The 20,091-nt window shown below is 34.2% G+C and overlaps 1 pseudogene; it reads right to left on the bottom strand.

The window, feature by feature from the left end:
* Positions 1-218: 218 nt before the first annotated feature.
* LOC131759680 (AP-5 complex subunit mu-1 pseudogene) lies at positions 219-19,319 on the bottom strand (annotated as a pseudogene).
* Positions 19,320-20,091: the final 772 nt, after the last annotated feature.

Raw genomic sequence — 20,091 nt, 5'->3', positions numbered from 1 at the left:
ATAACTATGAAAATATGGGAGTTCATACAGCTTCTAGAATGCTCTCAGGCAGGCATCCTCAACTGTGTCTCCTGGAACCCTGAGGTGGTGGTGGTGATACAGGACTGGGAAGTGAGAAGGCTTCTTGCAGGTAGAGGAGTGCTCTGCTGGATGAGTTTCTTGAGAGTCCCATCCAGGCCTCAATGTCATCACATCATTTACTTTTCTACTTTCAGACATCAGAGATTCATGGTATTGTGGATGAGATTCAGCCTATTATATGAAATTTTCTCTCTTAAACATGACAAAATTACAGTAACAAGGATCCATATGTTATTGGAGCAGGAGCTTTAGAATTCCAAGTGTAATAATAATCAGAATAAATTAGTTTCTGCTGTGTACTTATTTTGGTTTTCCTGATATAAAAACTTGCACTGAATGCTGATATGTATACATAACAACCAGTGACTGTGTAATCAAAGATTCTAAAATGAAAGTTTAAATACTCTGTAACTCCAGTAAAAATCTGTTCAAATGGCTGCTTCTCCTGGCTCTTGGCTCCAAACTTACAGTTCCATAAAAAGTAATCTTTATTAGTTTTGGAAACTTTGGGTCAATAATCCAGATCAATAAACTTTTCTCTTAAAATATTTGAGCTGATGAAACTAACTTTGTATTCCAAATATGTGATTGGACTTCTATTGTAAAAAGGCATATGAGCTTCACAGAATTAAATTATCTTTTAAGTATATTTTCATGAAGTTTTAAATCAGAAGTTATTTTTAATTGAATTTTTTTTATCTGATAAAAAATCAAAATTGGTGGGTCAGAGGCCTGGAAAGTGTAGCAGCATCAGTTGAATGACTCTAAAAGGTGAATTAAAAGGAAATTTGTGGACGTATCTGGTAGCGCAGTGGTTAAGAATCCACCTGTCATTGCAAGGGTCACAAGTTCAATCGCTGGTCCGGGAAGATCCCACATGCTGCAGAGCAGCTAAGCCTGTACACCACAATTACTGAGCCTGCACTCTAGAGCACAAGAGCCACAACTACTGAGCTCACACACCAAAACTACTGAAATCCATGAACCAGAGCCCATGCTCTGCAACAAGAGAAGCCACCACAATGAAGAGTGTCCCCGGCTCGCCTCAACTAGAGAAAGCCCTCATGCAGTGACAAAGACCCAATGCAGCAAAAATAAATAAATAATAATATTTTTTTAAAGGAAATTTGTAACGCCCATTAAATGTAGAATCATCCATTGCATCAGTACTACTGGAAATCAGAATGGCAGAGTCAAACGAAGTCACAAAAGGATGAACCAGAATATTCTAAATGGAAATCCACTGGTGGGAACAGAATGTTTAAAGTAAAAATTTTAAAAGGTAAAATCATGACTTTCAGGCACATTGAAAAACAACTTTTGTCATAGATTTTATTTAACTCATTAATTAATGAGGAAACTGGGAAGATGTTAAAACTTGTCCACACAACACTTAAGAAACTAGGGTATTTGTAGTAAATTTAAGAAAGTAATGTTAGAATAAGATTTCCTGGTTACATACAAAACTTGTTAATTTCTCACAGAACAATAAAATATAACTGTGTACACATTACTATATATAAAATAATCAACAAGGACCTACTTTATATCACAGGGAACTCTTCTCAATATTCTATAATAACTTAATGGGAAAAGAATTTGAAAAAGAATAGATATATGTATATGTGTAACTGAATCACTTTGCTGTACACCTGAAATTAACACAACATTGTAAATCAACTATACTTTAATATAAAATAAAGATTAAAAAAGATAACCTTGTGGTTATCTGTTTTACTGAACAAAAATTGGCACCTCTTCTAGATTAAAAAAAATAAAATACCTAGGAATGAACCTACCTAGGGAGACAAAAGACCTGTATGCAGAAAACTATAAGACACTGATGAAAGAAATTAAAGATGATATCAACAGATGGAGAGTTTTACCATGTTCTTGGATTGGAAGAATCAATATTGTGAAAATGACTATACTACCCAAAGCAATCTACAGATTCAATCCCTATCAAGTTACCAATGGCATTTTTTACAGAACAAGAACAAATCATCTTAAAATTTGTATGGAGAAACAAAAGATCCCGAATAGCAAAAGCAGTCTTGAGGGAAAAAAACGGAGCTGGAGGAATCAGACTCACTGGCTTCAGACTATACTACAAAGCTATAGTAATCAAGACAATATGGTACTGGCACAAAAACAGAAACATAGATCAATGCAATAATATAGAAATCCCAGAGATAAACCCACACACCTATGGTCCACTAATTTATGACAAAGATATCCAATGGAGAAAAGACAGTCTCTTCAATAAGTGGTGCTGGGCAAACTGGACAGCTACATGTAAAAGATAAAATTAGAACACTCTCTAACACCATATACAAAAATAAACTCAAAATGGATTTGAGACCTAATTGTAAGACTGGACACTATAAAACTGTTAGAGGAAAACATAGGAAGAACACTTTTTGACATAAATCACAGCAAGATGTTTTTTGATCCACCTCTTAGAGTAATGGAAATAAAAACAAAAATAAACAAATGGGACCTAATGAAACTTCAAAGCTTTTGCACAGAAAAGGAAAGTATAAACAAGATGAAAAGACAACCCTCAGAATGGGAGAAAATATTTGCAAATGAATCAATGGACAAAGGATTAATCTCCAAAATATAAACAGCTTATGCAGCTCAATATTAAAGAAACAAACAACCCAATCCAAAAATGGGCAGAAGACCTAAATAGACATTTCTCCAAAGAAGACATAAATATGACCAAGAAGCACATGAAAAGCTGCTCAACATCACTAATTATTAGAGAAATGCAAATCAAAACTACAAAGAGGTATCACCTCACATCAGTTAGAATGGGCATCATCAGAAAATCTACAAACAACAAATGCTGGAGAGGGTGTGGAGAAAAGGGAACCCTCTTGCACTGTTGGTGGGAATGTAAATTGACACAGCCACTATGGAGAACAGTATGGAGGTTACTTAAAATCTAAATATAGAATTACCATATGATCTAGCAATCCCACTACTGGGCATATACCCACAGAAAACCATAATTCAAAAAGACACATGCACCCCAATATTCATTGCAACATTATTTACAATAGCCAGGTCATGGAAGCAATTTGAATGCCCATCAACAGACGAATGGATAAAGAAGATGTGGTACATATATACAATGGAATATTAGCCTTAAAAAGGAACAAAATTGAGTCATTTCTTGAGACGTGGATAGATCTAGAGACTGTTATACAGAGTGAAGTAAGTCAGAAAGAGAAAAACAAATATTGTATATTAACGCATATATGTGGAACCTAGAAAAATGGTACAGATGAACTGGTTTGCATGGCAGAAGTTGAGACACAGATATAGAGAACAAACGTATGGACACCAAGGGGGAAAACTGTGGTGGGGTGAGGTTGGTTGTGTTCTGAATTTAGTGATTGGGATTGAAATGCATACACTGATGTGTATAAAATTGATGACTAATAAGAATCTGCAGAATAAAACAAATAAACAAACAAACAAAACAAAATAAAAACACAGTTAATCTACATCTTCCTTCAATTTAAGACATTTAATCAATTGGAAACAAGTCAAACTAAAGACATTTCCTTTGGTTCTTATCTGGTGGCCTTCAGTCCACCCCACCCATCTTTTGATTAATTTATATACTTTGGTTTACATTTTCACAACAGTACAACAAGAAAATAGTGATCCCTGCCACAAAATAAAGATATTCTGAGCATTATCTGACTCATTTCCCATCCCTGAAGTTCAAAGCAGAGGTTGGGATGATCAAAGGTGAAAAGAAAATCCCTTTATTAACAGCAATCCAAATGAATATGATAAGAGTTTCCTGCCACCAAGGAGCTAAGTGTGGAAGTTCAAAATGTATTGATATTTGGACCTATACCACTATGTTGTGGGTACAACTGAAAATAAGGGAGAAATTGCCATACTACCTGGGAAAAAAAAAGCAACACTGGAGAACAGGAGTCAGGTAGTCACCCAGCTGTAAATACTTGATGCTGGAGGAGTACAATACATTCCTTGAAGTGCACTGTGGGTAGACTGAGTATCACCAGCTGAGCTGCTTGCGAACTTGCAACAGACAAGCAGGAGAAGTGCAGACAATGATTTTTAGGAAAAATTGAACAAGAGTTTAGGTGATGAGTACTGGCATGAACTTGTTGCAATTCAAATGCTAATGACCCAAACAACTGTTGATAAAGATGAAAAGCACTTAATGGAGTGTGAGGATAGCAGAGAAGTAAGTACTTTGACAAAGTATCTGTCTTGGAAATTCCCAAGGGAAGACCAGAAGGAGAAGGGACTTGCATCCTGTTTGAAAGTAATAAAATTGGCCCTGTGGACTCTAAGATCAACTAAAACAGCACATTTCCATGGAAAGTACAAGTTTGTGATGACAGTGTGGTATTAAGATTACAAATAATACTGCATAAGGGGGTGAAGTCGAAGAGTTCTAAATCTAAAGTTACTATATGCAGAGACGATTTATATCATTTCTCATCATCTGGTCAGGGAAGAATAGATATTTCCTGTACTTCTCAGAATGTAATTAATATACTTTTCTCTCAAATAGAGAGCCCTGATTATCCTACTGAAGCTGTCCTGACACACCCATAGTGTGTTAATCTCACCTGATTAAAAAAAGGAGGAATATGGAGCTTGGCATCAGCTGAAATTTTGTGGGTAGAGGGGGTTAGCAAAATAGCAGAGGTTAGATCAATTTTTGAAGAGAGAAAACAATCTGAATGAAAGAAATTAGGATAAAAATAGTCTTTCTCTATAAAGGGACCTTCTTCCCCTCCTGCCTCCTTAAAGCTTAACCTCTTGAATAAGTACCCTTATTCTTTAAGAAAATTATTATGTGGCACATATCTCTAAGTTTTCTCCTCCTACACTGTAATTACATTTCATTTTCTCAAGGCTTTAATTAAGTCTTATACACCTGTATGTTTTATATAATAGTGTCATGGAAAATAAAGATAGAGAACAGTAAATAAAGTGTGACTTGCCCTATAGTAACCTCTCCAATGGCACTAGTCAGAAGAATTTTGAGTCCTATTGAGGAAACAGTGAGACCATGAGTTCCAGACAAGGCCTCGATCCTAAGGAACTCCTCTTCAAGACTTTGGGAAAAGTGGGTGACAAGCAGAATACCCAAGGAACACTAATCAACAGACAACACGAAAAACTAGAGTAAAATCTACTTTTCTTTCTGTCTGTGCTAGATGACGGACCATTGATTGTAGTGGGGTAGAAGCTTTGTAGAAGTCTCCTCAGAAATGAAGAAACTGAACATGAGCACACATGACCACAGGCATGCTGCTTGTTCACAGCAATACCAGATAGAGCCTGAGAGTTTTCAAATGCAGGTACAATATTCTTTTCACTGGACTAATTTTCACAGGAAGAGACTTAATGGGAATACAACCCTGACAGGTTCCATGAAGGTAAGAGCATACCTTGTCTTATTGTTCTCTGCTTTATTGCACTTCACAGATAGAACGTTGTTCACAAATTGAAGATTTGCGGCAACACTTCTTCAAGCTAGACTATCAGTGCCATTTTTTCAAAAAGTATTTGCTCACTTCATGTCTCTGTGTTACATTTTGGTGATTCTCACAATATTTCAAACTTTTTCATTATATTTGTTATGGTGAACTGTGATCCGTGATCTTTGATGTTACTATTGTAATTGTGTCACGGCACCACAACTGTGCCATATAAGGTGGTCAACTTAATAAATATTGTGTGTATGTTCTGACTGCTCCACCAGCCGGCTGTTCCCCCATCTCTCTCCCTCTCCTCGGGCCTTCCTATTCCTGAGGACAAAACCGTATTGAAATTAGGCAATTAATAACCCTAAAATGGCCTCTAAGTGTTCAACTGAAAGGAAAAGTCACAAGTCTCTCACTTTAAATCAAAAAGCTAGAAATGATTAAACTTAGTAAGGAAGGCAAGTTGAAAGCTGACATAGGCCAAAATCTGGGCCTCTTGCACCATTTAACCAGGTTGTGAATGTGAAGGAAAAATTCTTGAAGGAAATTATAAGTGCTGCTCCAGTGAACACACAAATGCTAAGAAAACAAAACAGACTTATTGCTAGTTATGGAGAAAGTATTAGTGGTTTGGATACACCAAATCATACACAATACTCCCTAGAGCCAAAGCCTAATCCAAAACAAGGTTTTAACTCATTTCAATTCTGTGAAGGCTGAGAGAGGTAAGGAAGCTGCAGAAAAATGGTTTGAAGTCAGCAGAAGTTGGTTCATGAGGGTTAAGGAAAGAAGCCATCTCCATAACATAAAAGTGCAAGGTGAAGCCATGAGTGTTCACGTAGAACTGCAGCAAGTTATCCAGAAGATCTAGCTCAGATAATTAAGGTAGGTGGCTATACTAAACAACAGATTTTCAATGTAGATGAAACAACCTTATGTTGGAAGTAGTTGCCATCTAGGACTTTCATAGGTAGAGAGGAGAAGTCAATGCCTGGTTGCAAAGTTTCAAAGGACAGACAGGCTGACTCATTAGGGGCTAATGCATCTGGTGACTTAAAGTTGAAGCCAGGTCTCATTTACCATCCCCCAAATCCCAGGGCCCTTAAAAGTGATGCTAAATCTATTCTGCCTGTGTTTTAGAAATGCAACAACAAAGTCTAGATGATGGTACATATGTTTACAACATCATTTAAGCCCACTGCAGAGACCTACTGCTCAGAAAAGATTCCTTTCAAAATATGACTTCTCACTGACAATGCACCTGGTCACCGAAGATCTCTGATGGATACGTACAAGGAGATTAATGCTGTTGTCATGCCTGTTAACACAACATCCATTCTGCAGCCCATGGGACAGGGAGTAATTTTGACTTTCAGGTCTTATTTAAGAAATACATTTCACAAGGCTATAGTCCATACATGGCGATTCTTTTGATGGACCTTGGCAAAGTAAATTGAAAACCTTATGGAAAGGATTTATCATTCCAGATGCCATTATGGATATTTATGATTCCTGGGAAGAGGTTAAAATATCAATATTAACAGGAGTTTGGAAGAGGTTGATTGCATTCCTCATGGATGACTTTAAGGGATTCAAGTTTTCAGTGGAGGAAGTAATGGTAGATGCGGTGGAAAGAACTAGAATTAGAAGTGGAGCCTGAAGATGTGACTGAATGCCTGCAATTTCATGATAAAAACTGAACAGATGAGGAATTGCTTCTCATAGATGAGAAAGAAAGTGTTTTCTTGGGATAGAATCTACTTCTGGTGTAGATGCTGTGAAGATTGCTTAAATGACAAGAAAGGATTTAGAATATGATGTTAACTTATTTGATAAAGCAGCAGCAAGATTTAAAAGGATTGACTCTGATTTTGAAAGAAATTCAGCTGGGGGTAAAATGTTATCAAACAGCATTGTGAGCTACAGAGAAATCTTTCGTGAAAGGAAGAGTCCATCAATGGGGCAAATGTCATTGTTGTCTTATTTAAAGAAATTGCCACAGACTCCCCCAGCTTCAGCAACCACCTAATCTGTCAGCAGCCATCAATATTAAGACAGGAACCTCCACCAACAAAAGATTAGGACTTCGCTAAAGGCTCAGAGGATGGTTAGCATATTTTAGCAATAAAGTATTTTTTTAAATTAAGGTATGCACATTGTTTTTTTAGACATAATGCTATTGCACACTTAAGAGTCTAGCGTATAGTGTAAACAAACTTTTTATGCACTGGGAAGCCAAAAAAATTGGTGTGACTCACTTTATTGTGATATTTAATTTATTGATGTGATCTGGAATTGAACTCACAATATCTCTCAGGTGTGCCTGTAGTAGAGAAGATGCACTTTCTCCCATAAGGGAGAACAAAAGAAGCCACCAGAACCTGGGTTCAAGATTCTACTTGACCCCTAATAGTTATGGGAATTTAAGCAATACAATTCACTACTTTGAACCTTACTCATCAATGAAACGGTTATGTTAATACCTTCTTGGAGTGTTGCTGTGAGATAAAATAATAATCTGTAAATATAAAGTTTTGATAAAATAAATGTTCTATAAATCTAAAGTATAGATAATACACATACAATAAAAAGATTCTTTCCAAATCTTTATGCCTATCTGACTTTCTCCCCTTCTTTAGTTGAATTTACGCAGGTAGCTATAGTCATTCATTCAACCAACACTACCCTTATCACTAGAATATGATTCCCTTATCTTTATAGCCCATTCCCTCCCTCCCCCACATTTAGAAGACTGCCATAGTAGAAATGTAATATTTGTTAAATGATTAAAGTCATGACGGATTTATTTAGTGCCACATTTTTCCTGATTCTTTGCTTGGTGCTTCGAATGAGGTAAATAAGAAATATCCCTTGTCCCCATCGTCTTCATCTTTTTCTGTCTTAATTATATAAACTTTTAATCATTGCATTTTGACTTCCTAGTTTACCGCCAAATGAGATTCTTTTCGGTAAGGAAATGCACCTATACAGAGCAGTTCACATTTTATGCATATTTAAGGAGCCCAGTGAATTGTAATCTGTGTTTACATCTTACCACGTTGTGGTGACATTTTAGGTGATAAATACAAACCCAGTGTGCTTATCTGGCTCAGTTTTAAATAAAGCACATTTTCTATCATGCGTCACCTATGAACACATCTTTGTTTTAAACGTGGCCACAAAAAGGAATCTTAGCAAAATTAAATCAACATTTTTCTATTGTGGTTTTCATAGTACATAATACTATGTGAATTCAGCAAGTCTCCTTTGATAATCCCTCTCTATCTGCCACAAAGTACACATGGCTGCTGGAAACCTCGCAGAGTATCCTCCTCCTCCTGCTGATACATATGTGAGGGTGGTGAGAAGTGAAGGTGAAATAAATAATAAGGAATAAAAGGTCCTTCTCACCCTCAAATGATGTCTTAAACTTCAATGGGTTTCTAGAGGCCACTCCTCAGAGAGGAAAAGGGCTACTGTCAAGTGAAAGCCTGCATTTCAAAATCGTCTCTCTGAGGCTGGTGAAACCATGATTAATTGTAACTTCTTATATCATTTCTCATATCTCTCATTTTTTCCTTTATCTTATTACATGTTTCCATTCACTCAGTGCTGTTTTTTCCTGCTGTGTGCCTACTATTTCCAAAAGACATATGAAAAAGGGAGTATTTGATTACTTTGGAACTTTATTTTTATTTTTATATATAAAAATAAAATGCTAGCTATTTTATCTTATGCCAAAACTAAATATTAAAGTTCATTTTTCATTTGTATAGTAACTTTCTGAATATCTCCAAACTCAACTTTATGTAGTTTCATCCCGTATGGATCAGGTTACCATTTGCTTGTTCATAGTTATTTCTAATTTTCAATATAGAGAGATTCTCCCTCCAATGACACCAAAAGTTCCGGGAAATATGCTATCTTCTCTTTTTTTCCGAGTTTTGAAGAATGAGATGATTCTCTAAGCAGAAAGGAAGAGGAAGGTCATTCTTGACAGAGAGGACGCTGTAGGCTTAGGGTCATAGAGGTGGAATATGACAACTCAGAGATGTGAGTCCAGCTCAGTACCACTGCAAAACCCACAGAGGCCCTCTGAGTTCATGTGCAATAAGAAATCTAGTGGTTTGCAAAGTTCTCTAATAAGTATACAAATTTTGGCAATCATCTCTGTGAGAGAACATTTCCAGGTGACCCTTGATTTGAAAGGCTAAGCATATTCTGGAGATATTTTTGTCTGTTTCTTTTTCTGGTGCTATTTACATAAAGGAAACATTGGCAGATATCCTCAATCCTGGTGTACATCCAATTTCTTTTTGTTTTGATTGGCTAGGCTTCAGTAGATGATTTTCACATTAACAAAGAGATATTGAAATACTAATTTGGAATCCTGTATTCCTTTCTGATGCTGATGTTGATGAGTCTGAATGCTGAAGTTCATGAAAGTAATGTACACAGGTTTTGACTTATGAAAAAGATATGGCATTTATTTCAGATTACCGGTTATATTACAGTAAAGTCAACTTCATTTTTGACTCGGAGAAAGGAAAGTAAAGGTAATCAGATGCCACTTAAACAAATTTCTAGAGTGGAAATATGTAAAAAAGTTTCGTTGTCTGCCATAATTTTGACAGGTTATATTCAATTACTAAGAACTATTTAATTTGTTTACCTCAACTACTTTTGAGAAGGTGCAGATTTGCATGGTTATATGTAATTTAGCTCTAATTGTTAAGTTTTAAGATTTTGGAAACAGAAATCAGCAGATAAACTATATTCTTTGAGAAACTGATTTATCAGTTGCAGAGAGGTTGGAAATAGTAAAGACTTTTGATGATGAAATTTTAGTAGTTTAAATACATGATTATTTGTGGAATATAATGAGTAGTCCAATATGATCTAGAGGGTGAATTAATGAATAACAAAATAATTTCCTTTTATACATGATGTGCTATTCTGTGCTGGCTACATTGTACAAATATGCATTGTACATGTACATTGTACAACTGGCTACATTGTACAAATATACGTTGTACATGTACATTGTACAACTACAGTAAGATAAGAAAAGCAAAGGTGAAAAATCTTAAGAGGAATGAGGCCATTTATTTTCAACATTTGATTCTGATTTTAAAAGTGTTCCCTGAGAAATGTTGGACAATATAAGAATATAAAAAGGAGATTAAATTATTGATAATTCCAATATCCAAAGTTTAAAATTTTGTTATGCTGAAAAGTTTTTCACTACTCAGATGATTAATAAATAGATGGATAAAAAATAATGAAGCGTCTGCTTGCCACAACTAGAGAAAGCCCCCGCACAGCAACAAAGACCCAACACAGCAAAAAATAAAATTAATAAAATTAATAAAAATTTAAAAATTGATATTATTCCTAGATTGAGTGTTGCAATTTGGGGAAATGCATTGGTGAAAGATTTTGAAAAAATGTTAAAGATATTTTTTCTCCTTTTTGGACATTTTTGTGAAAGTATAAGATGTATACAGAAAAATACATAACTCAGAAGTGGGGGGGGGGGTTAATTTATAAATTTACTACACCTGTAACCGGCACTGACGTGTAGGAACAGAACATCCTAGCAGCATCCTAGAAAAATGTAACATGTAATCATCTATTCATTTCTCCCCCAGGGTAATCACTATTCTGATTTTTAATATTATAGATTCATTTTGCCTGTTTTTAAACTGTACATCAATAGAATCATATACTTTTGGTATCTGGCTTCTTTGGCTCAAAATAATATATCTGAGATTCATCCATGTTGTTGCAAGTAGGGGTAAATCAGTCATTCTCATTTCTGTATAGCATTCCATTGTTTGACCATATTGTATTTTATTCATTCAACTCTTGATTGGGATTTGCGTTGTCTCAATTTTAGGGTCCCTTATGAATAGTTCTGCTATAAACACACTAATATATGTCTTTTGATGTGCACATTTCTGTTAGTAACACACCCAGAAATGGAGTCGGTGGGTAATAGATTATGTTCAGTGTAGGTTTGTACTACCAAGTAATTTTCTAAAGAGTTTGTTAACAATTTATATACCCACCAGCAGTGTATAATGAGATTCCCTATTACTCCAATTCCCTGATACCTGTTGCTATGATCTCTTTTACATTTTAGAATGTCCCTTGGACATTTAGTGAAATTTTATTGTAATTTAAGTTTACATTTCCCTGATAACAAATGAAGTGGGACACTTTTCATTTGCTTTTTGGCCATTTATGTGCATCCTTTTTTATAAAGTACCTCTTCAAGTTTGCTTTTTTCTACTGATTTTTTTTTTTTTTTTTTTTTTTTTTTTTGTGATATGCGGGCCTCTCACTGTTGTGGCCTCTCCCTCTGCGAAGCACAGGCTCCGGACACGCAGGCTCAGCGGCCATGGCTCACGGGCCCAGCCGCTCCGCGGCACGTGGGATCTTCCCGGACCGGGGCACGAACCCGTGTCCCCTGCATCGGCAGGCGGGCTCTCAACCACTGCGCCACCAGGGAAGCCCCTTTCTACTGATTTTTAATCAACTTGTAAAATTTTCTTTTGCTATCTTTGGAGAACTAGATATTTGTCAAATATATATGCTACAAATATCTTATTCCATTCTATGTATTGCCTCTTCATTCTTATAACCCATCTATTGATGGAAAAATGTTCTTAATCTTCTTCATACATTGCTATTTATTTTTTATTTCCTTTTTTAGAAGTATTTTTAAAAATTGAGCATGACATGGCTACACCTAATCCAAGTTCAGGAGACATTCTCTATGTTTTCTTCAAAAGTCTGTATTAATTTACCTTCCATAACAATGTCAGCAGCATATCTGGCATTGAATTTTTGTTGTCATAAGAAGAACAAAGTTCCTTTATTTCCTGTATGGATATCAACTTACCTAGCACCCTTCATTTTATTTTTTATTTTTTTGAATTTTATTTTATTTTTTTATACAGCAGGTTCTTATTTGTTATCTATTTTATACATTTAGTGTATATATGTCAATCCCAATCTCCCAGTTCATCGCACGCACCTCCCCCATGCCACTTTCCCCGCTTGGTGTCCATACGTTTATTCTCTACATCTGTGTTTCTATTTCTGCCCTGCAAACCGGTTCATCTGTACCATTTTTCTAGGTGCCACATGTATGAGTTAATATACAATATTTGTTTTTCTCTTTCTGACTTACTTCACTCTGTATGACAGTCTCTAGATCCATCCATGTCTCTACAAATGACTCAATTTTGTTCCTTTTTATGGCTGAGTAATATTCCATTGTATATATGTACCACATCTTCTTTATCCATTTGTCTGTCGATGGGCATTTAGGTTGCTTCCACGACCTGGTTATTGTAAATAGTAGCACCCTTTATTTAAAATACTACCCTTTCTCCATTGTACTGGGGTGTTACCTGTTTCATGAATCAGTTTACCATGTATGTATGCGTCTCTATTTTGTTCCATTGGTCAATTTGTGTATTCTTGTTAAATTACCACACTCTTTTGAAAATTATAATTCTATAATAGAAACCAATATCTTGTACTGGCTCACTTTGTTCTTCTTGAAAAATACCTTGACTATTCTTGACCTTGAAAATGTAATTGTGTCCTAGTTTACCCTGCTGATGTGGGTGATGGAATGAAGGATGTGGAGAGGTTGATAGAAGTTATAGAGCCAAGCCACACCCTGAGAAAAGAAAGGTGTTTTTTTCTTTGTTTGTTTTTAAATTTCAATCAAGTCCTCTTTTTCAAACATAGAAGAGGACATACTTCAGGTCAGGCATACTAGTTTGGATGTGAGCTGAGTATGTGAGTAATCTCTTCTAAAAGTTTTGGGGTTTTTTGAAAGATTTTTTTTCCTCAGTATCTAGACATATTTTCCTTTAGTTTTCCCCCAAGTAATCTTAATGTTTCATATATACAATGTTTTTATTTAAGTTGAATTGAAGCCAATTTAGAGATAACACTGTGAAAGGAAGGGTGGTTTTCCCCTGGTGTTTTGTCTCTAGAATAAAATTTCACAGCTGCAAAGAAATTTAGAGACAATTTTCTGCCTTCAATCTTAGCATAAGATAAAATAAAGAACTTGAGGAAAGGGCAGAATTTGAGGAATCTGCAGACCTTAAGTTTGACGATTATACTCAAGATTTTATTTGAGAAACTACTAGTCAAATGTCTCATTGGTTATTATTAGTGGCAGGGCACTATAATTTCGATTGCAAAATATTCCATGTTAAGATAATAAATGGAACTGTCAGAGGTGGCTTTTATCTTAGTTTTAAAACACATTAAAGCAACACTAGTTGTATTTATAGTACTGGAATGGAATCACTTCAGCATACTGATTTCATTTTCTCCACATGTCAATAACTAACATTTTCATTTCCTGGACTTAAGCCAATCAGGAAAGAAAAATAGAATACTCATCATTTATAATACATCATTTACCACTCAGTCAAGCAAGTAGGGTTGTATGTTACTTTCTATAGCTATAAGAAGCTTTCATTATTAATACAATTGCATCTTGGGTTATGAGTGCTTAAAATTATGGGGCTGATGATTTCTGAATTTCCATAAGTGACTTCAAAAAGATAATAGAAAGTTATAAGCACATTTTTATCATTCTTGTTTTTAAGTTCTCTCATTTGATACCCAATAGTTACAAGATAATTGTTCTTCTGTTTTGTTGTCAAAGGCTTTTAAGTTGTATCTTTTCTTTTGTTATTGAATCCCAGGGTTAGTTGGTCTGAACTCAGTATTTCAACTAGTTCCAAGCTGAGAACTATACTTGAATTGGTTTTGTGAAATGTGAAGGAAACAAAGATTGGATACATTGTCTATTGAACTTTCACTAGCTTGGACCCAAAAGGTTAGAAAGGTATTTTCCATATTCCAGTTTAAAGGGGTATGTAAATAATATTTTAGAGACAAAAAATGTATAATATACTATTTATTATAAATATATGCAAATTATAAAGCATGATAAATTATTTAAAATTTGGGAGTAAGGACAATGTGAAGAGCATGACCTTTAAATACCTTACTGAGTAATTGTTTAAAGCACCCAATAATCACTTAATGTTTTAGGAGAGTTTACTTTATTTGATTTGACTATTTGCTGTTAAGGGCTTAGACTACAGAAGTAACATGTTAACTTGTAGACCTGTCTAGTCAAAATAATAACTTTCTGGTAGAAAATAGAACTCTAAAGATTACAATTTTATTGCCCTAAGCTATTAACTAGTTTGATTTAATACACATATTTTGGACTATCTTCCCAAGTGAACTATAAATACTCTGTTCCTAAAAATATCATTTGAACATGCTTATTAATTAGTAAGCTGCCTAAGTCTGACATATAATCACATTTAAAAGTGTTTATAAGTTGTATTTTGACAGTTTTGGAGAACCCACCAAAAGTTCAAAGGACTCACCTGCCAAAGACAATTAAATCGTCTTGTCTGAGAAGCACACTTCTTGGACTCAGGCAAATCTTTTTATAGCCCATGAAATGATTCTCAGGTAACACTAGGACCTTACTTTCACTGACTCTATTTCTCTAAGTTTGTGTTCTTTCTTGTAATCTTGATGTTTTTTGGTTTCTTTTTTTTCTTATTGAGTGTGTTATTTTGTTTGCATCTTGCCTAACTCATGGTCATGTCCATGCCTTTTCCATAACAAGGCCCAGGGATTTATTAATCTGTATCTCATCCTGGGATATACTACATTGTCTCACCTATATAGCAAAGAGAGCACCGCAGGTATGTGTCAAGCTGATTTGTACACATTTGTTAACATATTCCATTATGAAAGCAGCAAAGATTGTATTCTGGTTTATGTGACCATTTGATGATCTCAGTCAAGTGGATGATGGGATCTATTCTTTGTTGGATAAGAGATGACAAAGGATCAAGTTTTTTTAGACTATTTCATTTTAGTCTATTTGTGAGATTTACTGCCCACTGGAAAGGAGAACGGCTCTTTGAGTTATGAAACTGATTTTTTTTATGCTTCTGTGTTTACTTTGACTAGGGTAATCTCTAACCTTTCTGTAGGTCTGTCATCTTTAAATAGAAAGGGTCTTTATATCTCCTTGTATGAATGTGAAACATTTTTTCTATGTTTAAAAGTATTAATAAATTAGATTAAAATATCTCTTAAAATAAGAATATTTTAATTGGTTCATAAATAAATGTATATAAATTAAATATTCTAACATTTCCAGGAGATAAACCAAATTTCTATTACTTTAATCATGTTCAGGTCAAAACTATTTTCATTAGAATATTAAGACATATGCTTTTTTACTCTCATTTTTTATGGGAATATAGTGGATCTGTCTAGCTGTTGCATGATATTTGATGATAATATTTTTTAGACAGCTAATGGAAAATATTTTTATGATTGCTAGAATTTTTAAGGTAGTAGCTTTTGTATGTAAATACATGCATATTCAGACATTGACTCAGTATATTCTTAGTAGTATTATTATCCTCTTACTAACTGTACCTACTACTATCTTCATAACCTCATCATTGTCCATTTTTACTTGACAGAATGATAAATAGACATAGTTATTCAGATTTGGATATTTAGCAGACATTTTCTTAAAAGTGAATAAGTACATCTATTAAGTCAAGGAAAAACTGACAGCACTTGTTATTAAAATTTTTTGAGCTTTCAAACAAAAATTATAATTTTGGAAAACTTGTATCTGTCACCATGATCTTAAGAACTTGCTTGTAGTAAGAGACTTTTCTGATCAGATCACTGGTGATATTAACTAATACAATTTCTGATGTCATATGATCAGTTGTGTTTACATTTGGAAGATCTGTATAATCCAGTGAACTAATATTTTCCAAATGATCAATGGAAGATCTTATAAAAGGAAGGACAGATAAAAGATCCATTCAAAAGACAGAATACATCAATGGATTTTAAAGAAACAGTATGAAAAATTTACTGATATCATATCAAATTCCACATTGCAAATAATCTTTAGAAACAACATATGTTTTTGAAGTAGTATCAAATAAAAATATCTACAATGATCAAAAAAGCTATTCAGATACTCTTTGTATTTCTAACTACACATCTAGTGAGGACAGATGTCCTTCATAAACTTGACAACTTCAACTTGGTTGAATGAAGATATATATTTTATTAAGGAGATCTATTTTATTAAGGAGATATTAAAGTATAAAATGATCCCATTCTTCTCACAATTTTATTTTGGAAAATAAAGTTTAATAAATAAATCCTGTTATAGACATTAATATGTTATGGATTTATTATTATTTTTAAATAAATTAATTTTAAAAATTAAAAATGTCTAATACAGTAAACATTGAGAGAAAAACCCACCAATAACACTCTAAGTTTTTCAGAATTTTTTTGGAGTTGTAGAGAGTTCTTGAGTCCAGAGTTTGAGCACTGATGATATTAGTCTTTTTAGAAAGAAAGAGAGTCAGAAACTGCTAGCTCAGGAACCGTCTTATATAAGATTGAAAGTTTGTATTATTAAAAAGAATCCTTGGATGAATCAGACTAGTTTGATACTTTTAGTTGAAAAGAGGAGAGAGAAAATCACTGAAGTCAAAAAGCACTATAGGAGAAATCTAGTGGAGATAATTTTTTTTCTTGATTAGCTTCAAGATGAAAGAGATAATAATAAAGGCTTTCACATTATACAATTTGAGATTCCCTGATGAAATTTTGAGACAGAAATTAATTCTCTTGCTTCAGAATGTGCTCAATACTGTATACTCAGAGGTTTATATGGTTAATTAACACTTGTTGTGGCCCTATGTAAATAATTAGGCCAAAGCCTATTGGGACTATCTTTTTTTTTTAGGATCTTTATTGGAGTATAATTGCTTTACAATGGTGTGTTAGTTTCTGCGTTATAACAAAGTGAATCAGTTTTATATATATATATATGTTCCCATATTTCTTCCCTTTTGCATCTCCCTCCCTCCGACCCTCCCTATCCCACACCTCTAGGTGGTCACAAATCACCGAGCTGATCTCCCTGTGCTATGCGGCTGCTTCCCACTAGCTATCTAATTTACATTTGGTAGTGTATATATGTCCATGCCATTCTCTCACTTTGTCACAGCTTAACCTTCACCCTCCCCATATCCTCACGTCCATTCTTTAGTAGGTCTGTGTCTTTATTCCCTTCTTTCCCCTAGGTTCTTCAAGACCTTTTTTTTTTCTTAGATTCCATGTATATGTGTTAGCATACGGTATTTGTTTTTCTCTTTCTGACTTACTTCACTCTGTATGACAGACTCTAGGTCCATCCACCTCACTACAAATAACTCAGTTTTGTTTCTTTTTATGGCTGAATAATATTCCATTGTATATATGTGCCACATCTTCTTTATCCATTCATCTGTGGATGGACACTTAGGTTGTTTCCATGTCCTGGCTATTGTAAATAGAGCTGCAATGAACATTTTGGTACACGACACTTTTTGAATTATGTTTTTCTCAGGGTATATGCCCAATAATGGGATTGCTGAGTCATATGGTAGTTCTTTTTTTAAGGACCTTCCATACTGTTCTCCATAGTGGCTGTATCAATTTACATTCCCACCAACAGTGCAAGAGGGTTCCCTTTCTCCACACCCTCTCCATCATTTATTGTTTGTAGATTTTTTGATGATGGCCATTCTGACTGGTGTGAGATGATCTCATTGTAGTTTTGATTTGCATTTCTCTAATGACTAATGATGTTAAGCATTCTTTCATGTGTTTGTTGGCAATCTGTATATCTTCTTTGGAGAAATGTCTATTTAGGTCTTCTCCCCAATTTTGGACTGGGTTGTTTGTTTTTTTGTTATTGAGCTGCATGAGCTGCTTGTAAATTTTGGAGATTAATACTTTGCCAGTTGCTTCATTTGCAAATATTTTCTGCCATTCTGAGGGTTGTCTTTTGGCCTTGTTTATGGTTTCCTTTGCTGTGCAAAAGCTTTTAAGTTTCATTAGGTCCTACTTGTTTATTTTTGTTTTTATTTCCATTTCTCTAGGAGTGACTATCATTTTTGTGATCAAGAATAACCTTTGGAGACTATATATTATCAAATTGGGAGGGTTATTAAGAACAATTATTTACAACTTGGAAATAAAGCAGAAACGTGGACAGTATATTCTTTCAAATTTATATTGAAACTTCTGCAACAAATGACTTAACACTCTAGAAAAATGTAACTGTGGTTCATGTTGCTATTAAATAAAGGCTCACACACTCATAAATTACCTGTTAACTTGTAGATCTTATCCAATAGAATTGTAAATAATTTCTGTCTAGTAGAAAAAGAACCCCAAAGATTATGTACTGTCCTGTAGGTTGTTAATCATTTTTGTTGCTAACTAAGTAGACCATTTTAGAATGCCTTTTACAGGGGACTTGTAATCATTTTTCTTCTAATTCTTGTTTGGACCAGGTTTACCATCCGATCAGTTCCCTCCTTCATTAATGAGCTGAATAAAATGTTTCTCATGTTTTCATTGTATATGTGTCTGAAAATCATTTTTTTAACTTTTTGAAGAAATGAACACTTTTTAAAAGTGTACATGTTTTGCTCTGTAGAAATATTTAATTGCTATATCACACGTGAATGCAGAGATATGCTGGGACCACTGAGTACTGGTGCCAAAGAGCCTATTATTTGCATCTTTTCCCAATTTCACTTTCAGATCTGCAATGTTGCTAGTTAGAAAATCAGCCATAATGGCAATATTTACACGACAAAAATCAGAATAAACTAAAAATCATGACTTTTTGTTTTCTGAAGAGCCAATTTACCATCACACCACTTAATGCATGTTAAAAAAATTGCTTAATTTTGCTTATGTTTGAATTTTAAAATGGTCTTGTACTTTCTTTTTTCACTAAACATGTTTCTTAGAGTTATCTGTATTGTGTAATCTAGTGGTAGTTCACTCCTTTACCCTGATGTATTATATCTATATGTGAATATTCTATTTATTTATTCCCTTACTAATGAACTTTTGTGTTGTTTCCAATTTATATTATTACAAACGTATTGTATAGCTATAAATACCAATGCACATTTTAAAAAATACTAGTTTAAATCTTATTCATTTTCCTACTGGTTTTCTTTATTTTAAATTCATTTGTGGGATATTTATACTTACATATTAGAGATATGTGGAATATATACATATATGTGTATGTTTTATATATATACATTGTGTGTGTGTGTGTGTGTGTGTGTGTGTGTGTGTGTGTGTGTGTGTGTGTAGCTTGTGAGCTATATTTTTTGCAAAAAATTTCTCCCACTCTGGCTTGCATTTTCATTCTGTTGGCAGGAGTCTCGATGAATTCAAGTTTTTAATTTTAATGTAGCCTAGCTTATTATCTTTTCTCATTAAGTTAAAAAATTGTCTTTGTGCTTATTAAAAAAAAAAAAGGTTTTGCCTAGCCTGAAGTCAAAAGCGTATTTTACTAAATAATCTCTTAAAATACATATTATTTTTC

This window comes from Kogia breviceps, chromosome 7 (assembly GCF_026419965.1).
Source record: "Kogia breviceps isolate mKogBre1 chromosome 7, mKogBre1 haplotype 1, whole genome shotgun sequence".
Classification (NCBI taxonomy): domain Eukaryota; kingdom Metazoa; phylum Chordata; class Mammalia; order Artiodactyla; family Physeteridae; genus Kogia; species Kogia breviceps.
The sequence above is the reverse complement of the archived record's forward strand: the minus strand, read 5'-3'. Positions and strand labels throughout refer to the sequence as shown.